This window comes from Scyliorhinus torazame, chromosome 16 (assembly GCF_047496885.1).
Source record: "Scyliorhinus torazame isolate Kashiwa2021f chromosome 16, sScyTor2.1, whole genome shotgun sequence".
Lineage (NCBI taxonomy): Eukaryota > Metazoa > Chordata > Chondrichthyes > Carcharhiniformes > Scyliorhinidae > Scyliorhinus > Scyliorhinus torazame.
Genome location: NC_092722.1, coordinates 173,751,674 through 173,774,248, shown reverse-complemented (window position 1 = coordinate 173,774,248; position 22,575 = coordinate 173,751,674). Strand labels below are relative to the sequence as shown.

Below are 22,575 nucleotides of genomic sequence, written 5' to 3'. Positions count from 1 at the left end.
CCAGCATTCCCACTTCTGACCTTATGATGGAAGGAAGATCTTTGATGAAGCTGCTGAAGCTGGTTGGGATTAGGACACTACCCTGGCCAAATCCTCCAGCGATGCCTTGGAACTGAGATGGTTGACCTCCAACAAACGCAACCATCTTCCTTTGTGCTCGGCATTTTTTCCCAATTCCCACTGGCTCCAGTTTTTCTGGGGCTCTTTGATGTCACCCTCGGTCAAATGCTGCCGTGATGTCAAGGGCAGTCACTCTCGCCTAACACCTGGAGTTCAGCTGTTTTACAGGAATCACCCAGAGAAGAGCAACAAGCCTGCTGCCAGCCTTTGTACAAAAAAGAGACTTTCAATGTTAAATTCATGCATTTACATAGCTTCACAATGTTCAGCAGCCTCCCGCAGACAGAAATACATCCTACAATCCTGGTTGAAATTAAAATAAATAAGTCTAAAGTAGAAACATTCTTACTCCAGTAAAATATACGTTCAACAGAAATTCACAGCCTATCCCTCTTGTTCTTGCTCCAAGTTCATTCTGAGGGTAGCAAATAACAGACACCAGTAAATCAACATATTTATGACTAAATTTTGTATATGCACAGTGTTATAAAAAAATAAGCTAATTCTGCGAAGCGCGGAGCTGACCCCTGGTATTGCTGACAAAGTTTAAACTCTGGACTCCATGTGATATTTGAACGATGTGATTATTTGTGTTGGCCTGGAACTTTAATGGCTAGTAACTGTTTTCTATATAATGTAACTTATGAACATTCATGGAAATGTGTAATAAAATATTTGATCAATACCGTACATGTGAGACACATTGAGCCAAATAATCCTGTAAAATAAAACACATTCATAATGTAGGCCCTTATTAACTTGACAAATCAGTCAGCACGTTCAGGTGAACAAAAGTGACAGCATGAGTTAAGAATCTAAGGAACTAGCTGGTCAATTATTGCTGGTCTAACATTAGCCTCGCACAAAACAGCAGTTTGTCATTAGACTCACTGGTATTTTTATTTGGATTTTCCCATTAAACTTGTTGCAGGGAATCCGGCCTCAGATTTAACAGTGTTACTCCACCCTGGACAAGTGTGCGGTCAATTCCAAACCCCACGCGCCCCAGAGTCACAACACAAGTGAATTAATTAATAATTCTCATAAAAATCCCCCAAATCTTTGGCCCTAGGCCGCCCAATAATTACAGTCACCAGGTTTGTAAGTTGAATCACAATTACTGTTTATTTATAACTAGAACAAATATGAACTATACAGTAAGCACAGCTGCTTAATGTTGAATTAATACCTGGATCCCATTTTATTTCCCCACTCTCTTACTATACACATAAGACAGACAAACAAAGAAGGGAGGGAAAAGGTGGAAAAATAATAAGGATTAAGGTGAAAAGAGAAGAGTCCTCACTTCAGATGAAGAGTCCTTTACTGCACTTCCTTTATAGTATGAGTATGGTATAAAGACTCTGGAATACAAAATGTAACAATCTTCTCTGCAGCTCAGCAGTATATCTAGCTCACAGATTTTCCAGGAGAGGCCACTGGCTTCAGATTAACCTGATCTCTCTTAGAGAGAGTTATCAGATTCGCACAGTGGCCTTTTGGTGAGAACCAACTGGATATTCCTGGAGTGAGTTGGTTGGATTCCTCCATTCAGCTTGCAGGATTGAAAGTGAAAAGAACTCCAGCCTTGTGACACTGAGAAACATGTCAGTGGGACCAGAGCCAATCACCACCGGACAGGGCACAGACATTTGAACCAATTCATTGGCCACCAGCCAGGTCAGTAAAACAGAGTCACACTGTTGACTTCCGGATTCTTCCCGCTTGATTTAAATATACAGGCCATGGCTTCTGCTTGTGATACAGGCTGCATTAAAGTCACAGGTCCGTTATTCAACCATGGATCAGAATGGTAATAGGAAAAATAAAAGGAGAAATAAGGGAATAAACCAGAAACAAACAGGAGGGACCCTTACAGCAGCATAAATATTCTTGTAACTATGCAATAATTACCTCAGTCAGGGTGGGCAAGGGTAATGTTTATGTCCCCGTTTGTTAGTCTGTTTGTTTTTAAACACTGGTTGGAATTCTCCATTTGAGGACTATGGGCTGGCTGAAACGGAGAATTCCCGGGCATTTTCCGATGCCAAAATCAGCACCAAACCCTCACCGATTCCGGGACCGGTGAGGGGAGAGCAGCGATGGTGGGTAAAACTCCCGGCTCCCGCGCCAAAAACAGCCGGAGAGTGGCTGGGTCCGTGGCCACGCATGTGCACGGCGGCGACCTTCAGCGGTCATGCCGTACAACATGGCGGCGGCCATGCGCGGACCCGACCTGGCAAATACGGCCCCACAGGCCATCCCCTGGACACCCCGCCAGTCCCCCCAGCCCTCACGGCAGCCCCACTGGCCAGCGGCATGGCTCCCTGCCGCTGGACATAGTCCGTGGCTGCCACACCGGGTTCCTGACCACTCAGATCACACGTCAACCATGCAGTCTGGAACTCGGCCCATTGGGCGCGGAGCATCGCGGGAGGGCCTTCCGATGACATGCCAATGCCGTTCCAACGGTGTGCGGTGCGCGACTACGCCATTTTGGAGGGGGCGGAAACTCAAAAACCAGTGTCAAACCGGGTTGGCCGTCAGAAGGGATTCTCCGCCCGATTACCGATTACAATATCAGCGTCGGGAAATGGAGAATCCCTCCCTATGTTCTTCCGCCTGGGTGAATTGGAACTGAATGCGTTCCTGATAGGAGTGGAAATCAGGAAGCAATTCAGTATCGTTTGCAAAGCAAATTTAATTTACGCAAAGCGAGGGATACAAGGGATTCCTGAGGGAATCCCGCTGTTGGGCCACCATTTTGAGCGGGCAACCTGATAGCAAGGCCCTACGGCTGGCCACCTCTCCCACTCCACATTGCGAAGCAGCCCCCCACCCCCTTGCACGACAATGTTTATAAACATCAACCCTTCAAAGAGAGTTAAGTGTATTCCAATCACACCTCTTCACGCTTGTGTAATTTTGAAGTGCTGAGCTGGAAATCCACAACGCTTAACTCTCTTTGAACTGGTTGATGTTTGTAAACATTGTGGTTACAGCACTTCAGAGTTACTCATGCATGAAGGGAGATGAATGAAGCAAAGCTAACAGCTTTGTTTGCGGAAGCTGTCAATCACAATCCACTAAGATAAATAAATGAATGGCTTGCAGCTAAAGGATCTGAAGTGTTTAAACACAGGTCACTGATTTTCTCTTTTCAGGAATGGACACATGGTGCTTCCTCTGTCTGAGCCAGTCGATGTGTGCCCAGGTGAGTGTTACAACAGTATTTTCTTTCACTGCCCCTGTCTGGACTACTCTCTAGCTTCCAGACAGTGTTCTCTTTTCTGTGGGGTCTATGGGGGGGGGGTTCCTTTAGTTATAGGGTCTCTGGGGGTGTTCCATTAGTTATGGGGTCCCTGGGGAGCCCCTTTAGTTAGGGGGCCTTTTTGGGGTCCCCCTTTTCAGAGGCTCTTTGGGGGAGGGTCCCCCTATTCGGGGCTGATGAGAGATTTCCCTATTTAAGGGGTCTCTGGGGGGGTGTCTCCTGTTTTAGGGGGTTTCTTGGGGGTCTGATAGGAGAGGAGCGGAAGGGGGTGGGGGTGTAGGATGGCCCTAGGCTGGACTTTGGGGGCAACATCCTTAAAGGGTTATCCCCCTTGACCCAGTTACACATTTGGTAATACTTGTGAATCCCACCCACGTGATTCCTGGCCCAGAGGCCTGGAGAAATGGGTCATTGGGACCCATTTGCATCCATTAGCATCCCGCTGATGCATGGGCATGAACCCTGATCCCGCCACAAGTGGAGCATAGCGGTCGGTTCAGCGCCCAATGCGAACCTCAATTTCGGCCAGACGCCCGATTCTCCGCCCGATATCGCAAAAGGTAATGGGCAGATTTTGAAAAAAATTGGTAAGCAGATCGTTTATGACCAATGGAAGAACTGATTAGTTTTTGGCAAAGATGCAGATCAGGGTCCCAATTCTGAAAATTTTAAAAGGGCCCATTAATATTGGGACATGGAGCGAATTGACTTTTTTTTATAACAGCATGGGCTGCTTTACTTAGAATGTTGTTGATTGTTTTAGAACATTGCGGGTTGCCTCAGCTGCTGTGCTGGTGTTTGTCTCTTGTTTCAAAATGTGGGCAGAATTTTCAGTGCAGGTTGTTGGATGTGAATAGTCCAGATGCCTCTTCATTGAGGAAACTCACAATAAAAATACTTTTTTCAGCTTTAGTTTTGGAGCATCAGCAAGGAAAAACCTCAAGGGCTAATGCCTAATCGTCATAACGTTAATATGCAATGGCAGAGGTATTGGTTCCACTGAGTGCTCTCTTAATAATAATAATTAATAATAATAATCACTTATTGTCACAAGTAGGCTTCAATGAAGTTACTGTGAAAAGCCCATAGTTGCCACATTCCGGCGCCTGTTCGAGAAGGCCGGTACGGGGCTGGTTTAGCACAGTGGGCTAAGACAGCTGGCTTGTAATGCAGAACAAGACCAGCAGCGCGGGTTCAATTCCCGTACTGGCCTCCCTGAACAGGCGCCGGAATGTGGCGACTAGGGGCTTTTCACCGTGACTTCATTGAAGCCTACTTGTGACAATAAGCGATTATTATTATAGCTGGGGCTGGTTTAGCACAGGGCTAAAGAGCTGGCTTTTAAAGCAGACCAAGGCAGGCCAGCAGCATGGTTCATTTCCCACACCAGCCTCCCCGAACAGGCGCCGGAATGTGGCGACTCGGGGCTTTTCACAGTAATTGTATTTGAAGCCTACTTGTGACAATACGCAATTTTCATTTCATTTCATTACGGGAATTGAATCCGCGCTGCTGGCATTATTCAGCATTGCAAGCCAGCTATTTAGTCCACTGTGCTAAACCACCCCATCACTTATTGTTAATGCAATATCAAGCAATCTTTTACTTTTCTTTTCTGTCTCTATTTTCTTTCTCTCAATCTATTTTTTCTTTCCATTTCTTTATTTTTCTCTCTCTGTACCTTAGTTGACTCTAATTCACCCTCCTGCTCTGCTTATTTCTTATTCCTTAAATGGTTTTCATTAAGGAAATATGATTGGTCCCATCATTCACAAAGGTTCCAGAGGCCCTATTGCCCTAGCCTTGGCATTACTAGCTCATGCTTCCAGCAAGTTAAGCTGCAAATTATATTTGAGCTGAAAAGTCTGACTAAAAGTGCACACTATGAGACAGAATGCTTCATCAAGATTTGGAACTTTCTAGTTAGATACATGCATTTCAAGACTAGATGACTTTAGTGAACTATGGGAATGAAGTGGGAATCCTCAGGCTGTTTTTGTGCATGGCAGCTTTGGTATATTTGGTTTCTTTATCAGTATGCTATGCTCTCCTTAATTTATGACTAATAATCTTCAATAGGGCTGCAATTTAGCAAATCTCTGATCTGGGGCGAAATTCTCCCCCAACGGCGGGATGCCCGCCGACTGGCGCCAAAGCTGGCGCAAATCAGACGGGCATCGCGCCGGCAAAAAGGTGCGGAAGTCTCCGCATCTTTGGCGGCCTAGCCCCAACATTGAGGGGCTAGGCCGACGCCGGAGGGATTTCCGCCCCGCCAGCTGGCGGAAATGGCGTTTGTTGCCCCGCCAGCTGGCGCGGAAATGCGGCGCATGCGCGGGAGCGTCAGCGGCCGCTGTCAGTTTCCCCGCGCATGCGCGCGAGCGTCAGCGGCCGCCGAAAGTTTCCCGCGCATGCGCAGTGGGGAGAGTCTCTTCCGCCTCCGCCATGGTGGAGGCCGTAGCGGAGGCGGAAGGGAAAGAGTGCCCCCACGGCACAGGCCCGCCCGCGGATCGGTGGGCCCCGATCGCGGGCCAGGCCACTGTGGGGGCACCCCCCGGGGTCAGATCGCCCCGCGCCCCCCCCCAGGACCCCGGAGCCCGCCCACGCTGCCTGGTCCCGCCGGTAAATACCAGGTTTGATTTACGTCGGCGGGACAGGCAGTTTCTGGGCGGGACTTCGGCCCATCCGGGCCGGAGAATCCAGCGGGGGGTCCCGCCAACCGGCGCGGCTGGATTCCCGCCCCCGCCCAATCTCCGGGAGCGGAGACTTCGGCGGGGGCGGGGGCGGGATTCACGGCGGCCAACGGCCATTCTCCGACCCGGCGGGGGGTCGGAGAATGACGCCCCTGATGTGCAGGTTAGGTGGATTGGCCATGATAAATTGCCCTGTGTGTCCAAAATTGCCCTTAGTGTTGGGTGGGGTTACTGGGTTATGGGGATAGGGTGGAGGTGTTGACCTTGGGTAGGGTGCACTTTCCAAGAGCCGATGCAGACTCGATGGGACGAATGGCCTCCTTCTGCACTGTAAATTCTGTGATAATCTATGAAAACAAAAACCACCGTCCAAATTTGAAAAGTATTTAGTCTAAGCCTTTTAGGTTTAACAGTTGAGATCACCTAAACAGAATATTTAAGTATACATATGTCAAATACTTCGCATAAAAATCATATAAACATATGCACAACCAAAATATTAATAATATTTTGCATAATTCTTCGAATGTGGTATACAGCTCCCAAAATGAGAGATAGTGAACACCTCACACGTGATGAAGTGCCTGTGTGAGTAATCCTCTACCCCCCTCTTTGTGGTATAAATTTTATGCTCTAAACCTGAAGGGTAAGTATGCTCCATATATTCATTTTTGGATAAACATTGCCATTTGTGCTAAAATTTGCTGCGTGACTCTTGTAATATTGCTGGTAATGGCATTCTGGGGATGGAAACTTCCAGAACATTCTCATGATCCCTGCCTTGCACTAATGTTCACTTTGTATCAAAATAACAAGAAGAGCTTTTGTGTCACAGTTTAAATAAATACTCCTCCGAACCCAATCAGAATGGGTTACATTCAACTTGTTCTATCATAATAACACATGGATTAGCACAAAACAGAAAGATTCAGAGGGCTTATATATGCATAATATACTTTCTTTAAACTTCAGATTTCACCAATACAGTACAAATATTAATCTTGGTCAAATTCAATGGGATGTTATCCTTACCCTCAAGAATTGATATTGCCCAAGCTTGTTAGTACAAAAATACTGCATCAGGCAGAAACAAAATCAATATTTGGGTTCATACGTTTTCTTTACGAGTGCAATGTAAAAGTGACTGAGTAAAGAGCCAAAGAAAACACTGGGCTAATTGAACTAGAGATCATTGATGCGCTGACCTTAGACTATTAAAAAAATAAAATTACTTGTAATCGAAAAATACAAATTTTTAAAAATAAACATTTGTCATAAATAATATTGTCCAGTAATACATTATATTTTCAAACATTTTAAACTTCATTCTGCAGCATTTGCAAATGTTCAAGGCAGCATCCACATTTCAGACTTAAGGGCGAGGAAGTAATCCTCCCCAAAATAAGAAAAGAAATTGCATTGACACGAATTTAAAAAACAGGAGCATGTAATTAAGGTCACTTAACGTTTCGAGAAAGCTCCACCATTCAAGAAGATCATTGTTGATTTTCTACCTCAACTCCACTTTCTCTCCTATACATATTTCCTTTCACACTTTTAACACCCAAAAAAATGATCAACCTCTGTCTTCAATATACAAAGGCCAGGTAGAGAATTCCACAGATTTTAAACACTTTTTGAATGGAAAAGATTCCTAGCCCTTTTACAATCCCAGTTGATATTAATACACGGCAAGTCAGATTCCAGAATGAAATCTGGCTTGATTGATATCAACTTTTATTTTAGAAACCATGGAGGAAAGTTACTGAACAAATTCACAGGAGTCTGCTGATGAACTTTTAACCCAAAGAGTAAAATATCTATTAAACAAGAGAAAAATGAACTGTATTATACTGGACAATAAGGTTGGAAAGATCTCAATAAAAGACAAGAAAATTATTCAAGCTCATACTATTCCTTTTACCTCAGCAATTGTTCTATGTTCTATATCTTTACAGGCATAAATAATCAAAAATACAAAACAATTTGCATTATCTATCTTATATCTTAATATTCAGGATAGGTGTGAGGTACATGGAATGAACAGGTGAACTGCAGTCAGACAAACCACACTCCAAAGTAAATGACAGATGCGACCAAAAGCAGATTCCATGGATTTTTCAACAACCCGCCCAGACATTTGCCACTATGTGAGCCAACCTTTCTACTGAAATTTTGTCTTTCTCACAAGGGTTTTTAATCACCACATTAGATTCTCTTCAAATGTTGCTCCCACTCGGATGGCTTCAACAAGGATTCATCTCTAGGGTTTCATTCTCGCCTTCTGAAATTCCCTACCCCTAGATCTGCATGTACGCTAAAATTTCACCTTCCAAGCACAATTTCAGATCTTCAGCTGTGCCAAGCAGAACACCACTGCTCCAAATGGCCTGCAGTAAGGAGTCATCAATCTTCAGCTGCCTCTTCATATCTTCAGGGCCTAGATTAAAGCCTATAGCTCTGCTCCTTTCTTTAAATGTGACTTCTGGGTCCTCTTTCTGATTCCTGTCTTTGTCCTTGCCTCTTTCCTCTGGAACCTCTCCCTGTCCTCCTCTCCATGTACCGCTCTCTGGTACACCTCTAAAATGGCACTTCGGTTCAGGCCACCGGACCTGAAGTTTTAGGTCATTTCACTTCTTTGCTTCTGCACAAGCGTGTTTCCTGGCCTAAAGGCATCAACTGAGCAGAACGCCAAGGCCTGTTGGGAATTGGAGTTTCTGACCAACGACTTCAGATTAAGTTAAGTATTTTGAATATCATCACAGCCCTCAGTAGTCGACCCATTATTCTGGAACTGTGGCCCTGTGTTCTAGTTTCCCCAACTAGGGAATCTAGAGCACAACATCTACCCTGTCGAGCCTCAAGAATTTTCTGTGTTTCAATCAGATCACCTCTCACTCTTCTGAACTCCAGACCTTTCTGCTTGGTCAACTTAATCACTCCTCATAAATCAAACTCCTCATCCCAGGAACCAGCCACTTTAATCTTTGTTGCATTCCCTCTAGGGAAAGTATGTCCTTCCTGAGGTAAGGATAGCAAAGTTGCACTCAATACTAGGTGTGGCCCCACCAATGCCCTGTATAATTGTAGTAAGACTTCTTTACCATTATACCTGTACTCTCAATCCCTCCAACAGAACCTAGCAAACCCCTTTGCCTTTCTAATTGCTTGCTGTACCTGCACGTTAACTTTCTATGATTCATGTACAGGAACAAGGTCACTCCAAATGTAAACATTTCCCAGTTTCTCATAGTTCAAAAAGTATTCTGTTTTATTATTTTTCCTATCAAAGTAGATAGCTTCTCACATTGCCACATTGGATTTCATCTGCCATGCGCTTGCTCACTTATCTAACATATCAATATGCCTCTGCAATATCTTTGCTTTCCCCTCGCCACTTAATTTCCGACCTAATTGTATTATCAGCAAACGTATTTGTGTCACACTCATACCCCTCATCTAAGTATTAACATAGATTATAAATAGTTGAGGCCCAAGTACTACCACTAGTTCCAATCTACCAACTTGCAAATATCCCACTTATTCCTACTCTTTGCTTTCTCCGCATTAATCAATCCCTGCAATATTACCTGCTTTTGTATTAAAACCTCATGTGTGGCACACCTTGTCAAATACTTTTTGAAAATCCAAATACATTGCATTCAATATATCCTCTAGTTCCTTCAAATTTCACCATATTTGTTTTGAAAATTTAGAGTACCCAATTCATTTTTTCCAATTAAGGGGCAATTTAGTGTGGCCAATCCACCTATCTTGCACATCTTTGGGTTGTGGGGTGAAACCCACGCAAACACGGGGAGAATGTGCAAACTCCACACGGACAGTGACCCAGAGCCGGGATCGAACATGGGACCTTGGCACCGTGAGGCAACAGGGCTAACCCACTGAGCCACCGTGCTGCCCTCAAATGTCACCATATTGGTTACTCAAAATATTCTTAACAGAATAGTCAATACGATGTTCCTTCCGTAAATCCATGTTAACACTGCTTAAATAAACGGGGCAATAGCATTCTCGGAGGGGCAGTTAGCATTGGATTGCCACTCCGTACCCACTGACCTGTGCCAAATGGTGTTTGTGCCAGTCTTGCCCGACCTTCTTAACTCAGGCTTGATGAGGTCAAGGCAGTGTAGGGATCGCCAGGGCCAGCGTCGAAGTCTAAAAGAATTGGAGCAAAGGAAGACACATTCCCCCATTTGTACACTCTAGCTGTTGTAAAGCAGGCATGTTTAAAGGTCCCATTGAAACTGACAAACCAGAATGGCAAGTGGATGGGATTTGTTGGTGGTTGTTGAGGGGGGGGTGGGGGGTTGGGGGGGGAGGAGGGGGGAAGGGGGTCCAGGCAGGGCGGGTTGGGAGGGATCAGGTCAAAGGACGAGATCTAACTGGGTCAGGTGAGGGGGGCTGGAGACTCATTTGTGGTGTTGGGGATCCGTTCAGGGATCGATCTGGGTGTTTAAAATAGGTATGCTGAAGTTTAGAGATTTTATTTATTCTAACTCTTTCAGACTAATTATTAGTGTATCTTGGAACCATCCAAAGTTAGTTTTAAATCGCTTTGTCGGATGCTTCCCAACGCAGTGCAATTCTCCTGGGAAAGTTAGCGCTTCAATAAAATTGCAGTGCAAATGTATACCTGGGAACTTCCGAAAGGAGATTCCCCAGAACCCCCCAAGCACTGGGGAGCCTGGAAGTTTTGGGCCACAATGATTTTCTAATTGCCCTGTTATCACATTCCTATGAATTAACTCTAGCATTTTCTGACTACTCATGTTCCACACAATAGTCTATGATTTCTTGTTTTCTCTCTTCTTACTTTCTTAGATAGTGGGGTTTTATTTGCTGCCTTCCAATTCTTGGAAACTGTTTGCGAATCGTAGGATTTCTGGAAGATTAAAAAACCAATGCATCCATTTTCCATGCAGTTATCTGTTTTGGAGGGTTGATCTCCCTCCAATCTGGCCCCTATTCACCTCCTCCATTGGCCTTGGTTTTGGTTGATTCGCTAATCTTCAGGGATCATTGGGCACCTTTAGATGCCCAGCTATTTCTGTCCCACTGCAGACTGCTAGGCTTTTGTAGTTGGGCATTGATAGCTGAAATTCAGCCGGGTCTCGCTCTATCTCAATGTTCCCCGACCCAGAGAAATGGTTTGGGGTAGAGGTAGAGTAGGTGTGGGCAGAAGTCTCCGGGCACCGGATTTGTGCCCCCCAAAAAAGGGAATTCAGCCCACTGAAAACTAGACAAGACTAACAATTCACTCATGCTTTGTACTAAATATTTGTGCACGTGTCATCATTTATGCATGAAAATATAGTCTGCAGACTGGGACTGTGTATGCCCACCACAGCGGAGGAGGCTTGTTTACATAGAGCACTGGAGTTTTAGGCAGCCATTTTATAAAAACTAGAACAGGAATTATAGGATTATTTCTGCGGTGAATGAAACTGTGGAGGAATACAATTCACAAGGTAATATTGAAAGTTAAAATCTGGTTCGCTTAAGAAATCAAAACTATATATTCATCTGAGAAAGAAAATATAAGATTTTCCAGTTTAAAAAAAAAAGAAAAATGCACATTTTTCATCTTAGTTTGAAATTTGCATGAACCTATCGTTTAAATGCACAGCTTCCTGAAAATGTGCTGCTGTTGGCAGTAAGAACAAACTAGCAGCGAATCACCATGTACCTGTAAGAATGAAGCTTTAATGCTTCTCAAAAACCTAATGAGCCATTTAACTGGTACAAATTTCAGAAAGTTTATTAACGCAGCTGCAGTGTACAATATTTCTGTGTAATGGTTCAACAATTGTAAAATAAAGTCCATTGAGATCCTGCACGTAATGGAAACCTCTGTTATGGAGAAATTAACTCTTTGTGAGTAAAGGCTACTCCCAAAGAATGTAAAGGTTACATCAAAGAGCGATTGCAGTCACAAGTACTTCCAATCACTGACTGCAAGTCCAGAGGTTACATGACATAAAGAAGAGTATGAAGGAAATGCACAAATATTACTGTAAAATAACACATGCATGAAGAGAAATAATCATTTTCAAATTTTATGCAAAAATGCTATAATATGATACAATCATATTAGTTAAGGCATTAAGAGTATAAATAGAAAGATAATGCAATTTGTATTAAATACTATAAATTCAATACAGTAGAATATTATGTTATACAATATTCAGTGGTATTTCACATAGTGGTCAACACTACGTGCAGACTTCAGGTGAAGAAGGTTAGAGAGTGTGGAGAATTAATTAATCTTAAAGCAATACATTGGGCGGGTTTCTCCGTCCCGCCGCACTAGATTGAAGGTGGATAAATCTCCAGGGCCTGATAATCTTCATCCCAGAGTAATTAAGGAAGTGTCCCTAGAAATAGTAGATTCATTGGTGGTCATTTTTCAAACTTCTTTGGACTCTGGAATGGTTCCTACAGATTGGTGCTAATATAACCCCACTATTCACAAAGTGAGGTAGAGAGAAAACAGGGAACTAATGACCACGAATCCTAGCGTCAGTAGTAGGGAAGTTTCTAGCGTCCATTGTCAAGGATTTCATAGCACAGCATTTGGAAAGCAGTGGTATAATCAGACAAAATCAGCATGGATTTATGAAAGGGAAATCATGCTTGACAAATCTACTAGAAATTTTGAAGATGTAACTAGTAGAGTTGACCAGGGAGAACTGGCGGATGTGTTTTATTTCGACTATGAGAAGGTTTTCGACAAGGTCTCACAGAGCAGATTACTATGTAATTCAAAGCGCATGGGATTGCAGGTTGTGTCTTGAGATGGATAGAAAGCTGGTTAGCAGACAGGAAGCAAAAAGTTGAAATAAATGGGTCTTTTTCCGATTGATAGGCTGTGACTACTGGAGTACTGCAGGGATCTGTGCTACAACCCCAACTGTTCACATTATATATTAATGATTTGGACAAAGGAACTAAATGTATTATCTCCACATTTGCAGATGATACAAAGTTGGGTGGGAGGGTGAGCTGTGAGGAGGATGCAGAGATTTGGACAGGCGAAGTGAGTGGGCATATGCATGGCAGATAATATGGATATATGTGAGGTTATCTTCTTTGGTTGCAAAAATAGGAAGGCAGATTATTATTTGAATGGGTGTAAATTGAGATAGGTGGGTACTCAGCAAGACGTTGGTGTTCTCATGCATCAATCGCTGAAAATAAGCACGCAGGTACACAGGCAGTAAAAAAGGCAAATGGTATGGTGGCCTTCAGCGAGAGGATTTGATCATAGGAATCACATAATCATAGAATCCCTACAATGCGGAAGGAGGCCATTTGGCCCATCGAGTCTGTAGCGACCCTCTGAAAGACCACCCTACCCAGGCCCACTCCCCCAACTTAGCCCCATAACCGAGTAACCCCACCTAACCTTCGGGACACTAAGGGGCAATTTAGCTTGGCCAATCCACCTAACCTGCACATCTGTTGACTGTGGGAGGAAACCGGAACACCCGGAGGAAACCCACGCAGACACGGGGAAAACATGTAATCTTCACACAGTGACCCAAGGCTGGAATTGAACTCGGGTCCCTGGCACTGTGAGGCAGCAATGCTAACCATTGTGCCACTGTGCTGCCCTATAGGGATGTTTTACTGCAATTGTATAGGGCATTGGTAAGGCCACACGTGGAGTATTGTGTGCAGTTTTGGTGTCCTTATCTGAGAAAGGATGTTCTTGATGTGGAGGGAGACAGCAAAGGTTTAACAGGCTGATTCCTGGGATGGCGGGACTGGAGAGACTAAATTGGTTAGGATTATATTCATTGGAGTTTAGAAGAGTGGGCGGGATCTTATAGAAACTTACAAAATTCTAACAAGGTAGATTCGGAAAGAATGTTCGCAAAGATGTGGGTTCATAACTAAGGGTCACAGTTTGAGGATATGAGGTAAACCTTTTAGGACTGAGGTGAGGAGAAATTTCTTCACCCAGAGAGTGATGAATCTGTGGAATTCACTACCACAGAAAATAGTTGAGGCCAAAATGTTGTGTAATATCAAGAAGGGATTAGATATAGCTCTGGGGGCTAAATGAAACAAGGGATATGGGGAGAAGGCAGGATCAGGGTATTAAACCTGATGATCAGCCATGATCATAATGAATGGTGGAGCGGGCTCGAAGGGCCGAATAGCCTCCTCCTGCTTCTATTTTCTATGTATGTCCCTATGTATGTGGGTCCTGGGTGTGACACACAGTTTGTGACAACCTGGCTGGGTGCAGAATGGATGGGAGCAGAGGCACATTATACAGGCAGGACTTGGAGATAGCTCATGGACTTGAGGGGTGGGCTAGTTGATAGTGAAGCTGGTGAGGCCTCTGCCCTGAGAGAGGCAGTGTGCCATGGAGGATGCCAAAGGCCAGGGTGCATGTGTCCTTTCTTTGGGGTGAGCTTTGCTATTCCCCTGCTTCCCCTGCAGTGGGACTGTGCTTCCGATGAGTAACAGCACCTGGTGGCCACTGAATGTGCTTGGCCACACCCATCCCATTGATGATACTTCTGGGGTTTGAGGGTTTCCAGAGGGGCGGCCTGGATGGGCTCCCAGATGGCCAGAGGCTCTGTGAACATTTAGAGGACACAGTGAGCAATCAGCAGAGTGAACAGCTAGGGGCCTGTAAGCAGCACCAAGGAATGCGTTTAAAACAAATGCAATGCGGTCTGGGCCTGGCCACTGATCCACAGGGGGCACCAGAATCCACGGTTGTAGCAGAAAGTCACTCCCTGTTACGCCATCCGGCCCAGGAAGCCACCTCCCCCAGAAAGCGGTACAAGTTAGGAGAGTTTTTAAGAATTTACTTACCTCCTCACTCCCCCTTTACAGCCATGGCGCCCATGCCCCGCTTATGAATATTTGCACCAATTTGCGCACGCGTGACTTCTGTCTAAAAGGTGCAGAAGGGTGGAGCATACTGTGTCCCACCCACTAATGATATTAAAATCCATCCAACTGGAGGTTTTGCATGGACCCGATGGCATGAGGTGCAAACTTCGATATTGCAGCCAGCGAGGGACCGGAGCTGGGCGTCGGAATTGGTGCCGGACGCAAAGAACAGTACAGCATAGGAACAGGCCCATCGGCCTTCCAAGCCTGCGCCGATCATGATGCCAGTTTAAACTAAGACCTTCTTCACTTCCGTGGTTCTTATCCCTCGATTCCCTTCCTATTCATGTGTTTGTCAAGAGGCCCCTTAAATGTCGCTATCATATCTGCTTCCACCACCTCCCCCGACCGCACGTTCCAGGCATTCACCACTCTCAGTGTAAAAAAACTACCTCGCACATTTCCTCTAAACTTTCCCCCTCTCACCTTAAACCTATGTCTCCGACTAATTGAGTTTTCCACCCACGGGAAAAGCGTCTTACTATCCACTCTGTCCATGCACTCATAATTTTGTAAACCTCTATCAGGTCGCCCCTCAACCTCCGTCGTTCCAGTGAAAACAAATTGAGTTTATCCAACCTCTCCTCATAGATAATACCCTGCTGGCCAGGCAACATCCTGGTGAACCTCTTCTATTCCCTCTCTAAAGCATCCAAATCCTTCTGGTAGTGTGGTGACCACAATTGTATGCAATATTCCTAACTAAGGTTCTGTACAGCTGCAGCATGACTTGCCAATTTTTACATTCAATGCCTTGACCGATGACAGCAAGCATGCCTTATGCCTTGACTACCTTATTCATCAGTGTTGCCACTTTCAGTGATCTGTGGACCTGTAGGCAATACTCCTAAGGGTTCTGCGATTTACTGTACGATTCCCACTTACATTAAACCTTCCAAAATGCATTACCTCACATTTGATTGGATTAAACTCCATCTGCCATTTCTCTGCCCAAGTCTCCAACCGGTTTATATCCTGCTGTAGCCTCTGACAATCCTCTTCACTATCCACAACTCCACCAATTTTCTGTCATCTGCAAACTTACTAATCAGACCAGCTACATTTTCCTCCAAATTATTTATATATACTACGAACAACCGAGGTCCCAGCACTGGTCACAGCCTTCCATTCAGAAAAGCACCCTTCCGCCACGACCAACTGTCTTCTATGACCAAGCCAGTTCTTATCCTCCTTGCCAGCTCACTTCTGATCCCGTATATCACCTTTCTACCAGTCTGCCATGAGAGACCTTGTCAAAGGCTTTACTGAAGTCCATGTAGACAACATTCACTGTCCTTTCTTCAGCAATAATTTTGTCACTTCCTGAAAAAACTCGATCACGGTAGTGAGACGCAACCTCCCCTTCACAAAATCATGCTGCCTATCGCTAATAAGTCGATTTGCTTCCAAATGTAAGTAAATCCTGTCCCTAATTACCTTTTCCAATAATTTCCCTACCACTGACGTAAGGCTCACCGCCTTATAATTTCCTGGATTATCCCTTCTACCCTTCTTAAACAAAGGAACAACATTGACTATTCTCCAGTCCGTAGTCAATGAGGATACAAAGATTTTTGTCAAGGCCCCAGCAATTTCCTCCCTTGCTGCCCTCAGTATTCTGGGTAGATCCCATCAGGCCCTAGGGACTTATCTACCTTAATGCTTTTTAAGACACCCAATACCACCTCCTTTTTGATATCTACCTGACACAGAATATCTAAACACTCTTCCCTGGACTCATTATCCACCAAGTCCTTCTCTTTGGTGAATACTAATGCAAAGTACTCATTTAATACTCCACCCATTTCCTCTGGCTCCAAACATAGCCTGCCTCGTCTGCCAACCCTTTCCCTGATGTGGAGATGCCGGCGTTGGACTGGGGTGAGCACAGTAAGAAGTCTTACAATACCAGGTTAAAGCCCAACAGGTTTGTTTCGATGTCACTAGCTTTCGGAGCGCTGCTCCTTCCTCAGGTGAATGAAGAGGTATGTCCCTTTCCCTGGCTAACCTCTTGCTATTTATACACCTATAAAATTCCTTGGGATTCTCCTTAATTCTGTTTGCCAAGGACTTTTCACGACCCCTTTTAGCCCTTCTGACTCCTTGCTTAAGTTCCTTCTTACTTTCTTGATATTGTTCAAGGGCTTTGTCTGCTCTCAGGCTTCTAGACCTTACGAATGCTTCCTTTTCCTTTTTTGATTCGGCTCACAATATCCCTTGTTATCCAAGGTTCCCGAAATTTGCCATACTTATCCTTCGTCTTCACAGAAACATGCCAGTCTTGAACTCTAATGAAATGCAAACCTCAATTTTTAAATTTTTACATTTTGTTTTTAAATTTAGAGTAACCAATTAATTTTTTTCCAATTAAGGGGCAATTTAGCGTGGCCAATCCACCTAACCTGCACATCTTTGGGTTGTGGGGGTGTGACCCACACAGACAAGGGGAGAATGTGCATACTCCACACAGACAGTGACCTGGGGCTGGGATTTAACCCGGGTCCACAGTGCTGTGAGGCAGCAGTGCTAACCACTGCACCACAGAGCCGCCCCTTGATTTTTCAATTCTGCACAATTCTCTGTTCAATCGTGATTCGCCCTTCTGATGCATGAAGCGGAGAATTCAGCCCAATATTTTTTTCTCAGCACTCAAATTCTCTCTCAGCAACTTTACCTTTCTCAAAGTAAACTGGTCACACTCTCTCAACTCACTTACTGTCTCTCAACTTCTTTGTCAACTTCTTTCCCTTCTTTTTCTCAGCCCCTCATTCGTCCTCTCACAAAACCCGACATTTTGTCTCAGGAGACATTGGGAAATAAACTATTGGCCTTTGTCTATTTGTGCCTTTCTCTCGATCACTCTCTCCACACCCCCAACCCCTTTGAGCCTCTGTCTCACAATGTAAGCCATTGACATTTTCTAACTTTCAACAGAGGCAGGTCGAGCTAATTAGTTGGATTGAAAATTCGACGAGTGTTGTTTTAAAATTGAACATTAACATGAACAAAGACACTTGGGATAATCTTCAACTTCATCGTCCAGGCATTAACCTGGCAGAATGCACCATCCACCCATCAGAGAACCCACACAACAATGATTCCAACAATGGCTGGGTGATTAGCTTGACCAGGATTTGACGCCCCCTGCCACAGCATGTCTACACTCCACCCCCCACACTCCCTCCCAAATCAGGCTGAATATATGCCAGCATGATTAAAAATAGGAGGCAGGTTTGATGCTGCTTCAAAAAAACACCTCCAGGGAAAGAGATTGAAATTAAGATTTTCAATTTGATGAACATTTACTTCCATGGAAATGTGTTTGCTGCCCAATTAAGGGTGGTAGGCCAGCTCTCTAGCTGGAGGCCAATCAGAGGCATACCACCTTCAAAGAAACACCAAGCAAGCAGAACATACGTATGTGTGTGTGTATGTATGTGTGAATACATGTACAGGTATACGTGTGTGTACATGTACATGTGTATGTGTGTATATGCATGTGTGTATACGTATGTGTATGTAATTGTGTACATGTATATACTTGTGTGCGTATGTGAGCATGTACATGTGTGTATGCATGCGTGTGTGCATGTGTGTGCATGCATACATGTGTGTGTGTGTGTGCATCTGTGTTTGTTTCTTTTTATTCGTCATGGAATGTAGGCATCACTGGTTAGACAAGTATTTATTGCCCAACCCTAAATGCCCTCGAGAAGGTGGTGAGCTACTTTCTTGAACCACTGCAGTCCATGTGGTGTAGGTACACCCACAATGCTGCTAGGGAGGGAGTTCCAGGATTTTGACTCAGTAACGGTGAAGGAACAGGGATACATATCCAAGTGGCTTGGAGCAGAACTTCCAGGTGGTGGTGTTCCCATGTGAAATGAAAAAATGAAATGAAATGAAAATCGCTTATTGTCACAAGTAGGCTTCAAATGAAGTTACTGTGAAAAGCTCCTAGTCGCCACATTCCGGCGCCTGTTCGGGGAGGCTGGTACGGGAATTGAACCGCGCTGCTGGCCTGCCTTTGTCTGCTTTAAAAGCCAGCGATTTAACCCTGTGCTAAACCAGCCTCTGTCAGCAACCTTTAGCCTGCTAGATGGTAGTGGTTGTGGGTTTGGAAACTGCTGTCTAAGGAGCCTTGGTGAGTTCCTGCCGTGCATCTTATAGAAGGTACACACTGCTGCTATTGTGCGTCAGTGGTGAAGGGAGTGAATATTTAATGGTGGCGTGCCAATCAAGTGGACTGCTTTGACTTGGATAGTGTCAAGCATCTTGAGTTTTGTTGGAGCTGCACTTATCTAGGCAAGGGGAAAGTATTCCATCACACTCCTGACTGTGCTATGTAGATGCTTTGCAGTCAGGAGGTGAGTTACTTGCCACAGGATTCGGAGAGTATGACCTGCTCTTGTAGGCATAGTATTTATATGGCCAGTCCAATTAGGTTTCTCATACCCCCTGGAATTCAGTGATAGTAATGTCAAGGGGCAATGGCTAGATTCTCTCTTGTTGGAGATAGTCATTGCCCTGTTCCTTGTCACTTGTCAGCCCAAGCCTGGATGTTGTTGAGGTCTTGCTGCATTTGAATGTGGACTGCTTCAGTATCTGAGGAGTCGCCAATGGCACTGGACATTGTGCTATCATCAGCGAACATCCCCACTTCTGGCCTTATGATGGAAGGAAGGTCATTGGTGAAGCAGCTGAAGATAGTTAGGCCTAGACCCCTGAGGAACTCCTGCAGTGGTGTCTTGGAACTGAGATGATTGACCTCCAAAAACCACAACCATCTTCCTTTGTGCTAGGTGTGACTCCAACGTGTATGTGTGTCCATATGTGTGTACACACGTGAGAGTGCGTGTGTGTGAAGGGGGGGGGAGAGGAGGGGAGGTCAGGGGGGAGGGGTGTATACCATCTAAAATCTTCAGCTATACACCCACAAGTAGGGAGGGCCTGTAGCATGTAAGCCTCTGGGCAATTGATCTGCCCTATCACGTCAGGAAACTGGAGGCTGATTGGAAAGCCCCAGTCTTAAACCTATGTTTAACAAGCCTAAGAATAAGCCCAATTGCCTTCCCCCGGCCTTGTGGAGGTTTGAAGCCTTTCAGGCCCGAAACTCACCTCCCCTCATCAAAATGGCCAACGCCAGAAATGACTACCCAACACTAACATGCCAGCCGATGCTCCATCCACCTCAGTCCCTAATGTCAGGAGGTCAGAAAATTCAGCCCATCATCCTGGCCAAAGCAGCCCATATCCCATCTACTACCATTCAATCCCTCATGACCAGGCACAGGGCACCAGATTATACCATTGACAAGATGCTCTATGGCAACTTGTCACGCCTCCTTCAAAAGCATCTTCCAAACCCAATACCGTTACAATTTAGAAGAACAAGGACGGCAGGCAGATAGGAACACCACTGCTAGCTTGTTCTCCTCAAAGTCACACAACATACTGTTTTAGAACTGTGTCACCATTCCCTTAGTGTCACTGAATCAAAATCCTTGAACTCTCTTCCTAACAGCAGTGTGCAAATACTTAGGCAACATGGGCTGCAACAGGTCACCACCATCTTCTCAAGGGTACTTGGAGATGGGCAATAAATGCTGGCCTTGCCAATGACATCCACATCCCATGAACGAATAAAAAGAGTGCCTTCCTTTTAAGAATAATACTAAAAATAAAAAAGTACAAAAGGAAGTTAACAATCATTTGTTTTTTTCAAAGGGTAAAGTCAATGGAAATGTCAATAGCTGGAGGACCTGACCTATGTTCTGAATTAAAAATATATAAAAGCACTTCAAAAATAAATAAAGCTATCAAACATGTAGCTAAAATAAATACACTTTCACCTGTCTCATATCGGTGCAACCATTATTTGATTACATGACTATAAAGCTGGCAAGTTATTTCAAATGCAACACTCCCACTGTTATTTTAACAGAGTTGAACACCTTTAAAAGTAATTAAAGAAGAAACAAATCGAAGGAGGCATGTAAAGTGTTTTCCCCACAAAAGTGCAGAGCTGTCCACTGTAGCTGCTGTAAGTGGAGAACCTTCCAGGTGTGGGAAGCGCTCAAAATTGGTTCTCATAAATGTTATGAAAAAGGACTAACACATAACCCTTCCGGTTACTCCCACCACGGGATTCGTCACGGGTGGGAAGGAAAATTTGACGGACCAGAAAAAGGGCAGTTGACTTCGGGCGAGACCGGAAAAACACACCCAACTTAATTCCGTAAAAGGTAGAAAGGATTTATTTAAATTGCTTTTTCAAGATAGCTGTGGTTAAAAGTTGTGTCCCACAAATTTTGCTTATCCTCTACTGTTCTTTTTGAATCCAAAGGAAGTTGGTAATTTCAAATCTCTGTGGCCAATCCTCCTACAGACTAAACCATTAAGTGTACCAACTTGCCATGCATATATAGGAACTGAAATCTTCCAGCCAACAAACAACAACTCTGGCATGGCCAGACGAAGTGCTGAATATTTTTTTAAGCTAAGTCTTGTGTACTTTTTGATCCAAAATTCTGCCACTCCAAACTTTTCATTCTTTATTTTGGCAGAAAATGTTACCTGCACTCTGTCTAAAAATCACTAGTTTAGCCACTTATTGGGACCATATTGAATTAAATGCAGACATGACGCAGTTTTCAAAAATTGCCTGCAGACTTTTGCCAGGTGGTGAATAAGGATGCAATCAAGCCAGGCTTAAAAACCACCCAGCGAGGAAGAACGATTTAAAAAAATCTAACAGTACTTTAAAATATTAAGGATTTACAATATTATTTTTATTCCTCCACTATTCATGAGCGTAATGGTAAGCCAATGATTCTTCTATATATTGCTGAGTGTTAGAATTTCATAACAACTCTTTTTAACATAATAGCATCAATGTGTTGCTGTGAATAACCATCACTGCGTAATGTGCCTGTCAAAATTCATGTGTGTAACAAAATTATTTGTGAATAACCATAACCCAAATCATATACCGTGTATTACATTGATAAAGATAGGATTGCACAGTATAAAACAATGTCGTAGATGATTACAGGAGCACACATAAAGTTATGTTGGCAAGCTGGGCTGAGCTCTGTTTTATCCAACCTGTTATTCCCCTCCATTGCTGAAGATTATGGCTGTTTAATATGCCTTTAAGGGTGTAGCGCACAAAGACTCACGAGAGACGAATAGAGATGAAGTCGATGAGGCTTTATTAAGCGTGACTTAGTTCCCCGCAGTTCAGTAGCTGACTGGCCTGCGGGGGAGAACTCCAGGTTCTTATACTCCGCCTTCAGGGCGGAGCTAGAGGTTAACAGCCAACCAGGACCCGGGATCTGTTAGCCAATTACATCACGGCTTCACAGTCCCACATGACCCCCTAATGGATACTACCACATTCACCCCTTGTTAAAAATGAACCCAGCGGGGTGGTGCTTCGTATGGTGGTAAGGGTTTACAAGGCTGGTCCTAGGAGGAAAACATTTGCATGTACAGAGGTTTTTTTTTGTGTTTTGAACTATTTACAGGAAAGGGGGGAAAGGGAAAACGTTCTCG

General features: G+C 44.3%; 1 protein-coding gene and 1 long non-coding RNA gene across 6 annotated transcripts in view; one reads left to right on the top strand and one right to left on the bottom strand.

The window, feature by feature from the left end:
- The window catches only part of LOC140393235 (uncharacterized), a 407,232-nt gene that overhangs the window by 144,281 nt on the left and 240,376 nt on the right, over positions 1–22,575 (bottom strand). The gene's annotated exons all lie outside the window — the stretch shown is intronic.
- Positions 1–22,575, top strand: part of LOC140393237 (uncharacterized) — a 246,488-nt gene that overhangs the window by 193,121 nt on the left and 30,792 nt on the right. For 2 of the 4 annotated variants that reach the window (XR_011935550.1, XR_011935551.1), the window contains one exon: positions 3,285–3,334. This is a non-coding gene — a long non-coding RNA (uncharacterized lncRNA). Of the gene's footprint in view, positions 1–3,284; positions 3,335–21,183; positions 21,264–22,575 lie in introns of those variants that run through there. The other 2 variants (XR_011935553.1, XR_011935552.1) reach the window with 2 other exon arrangements.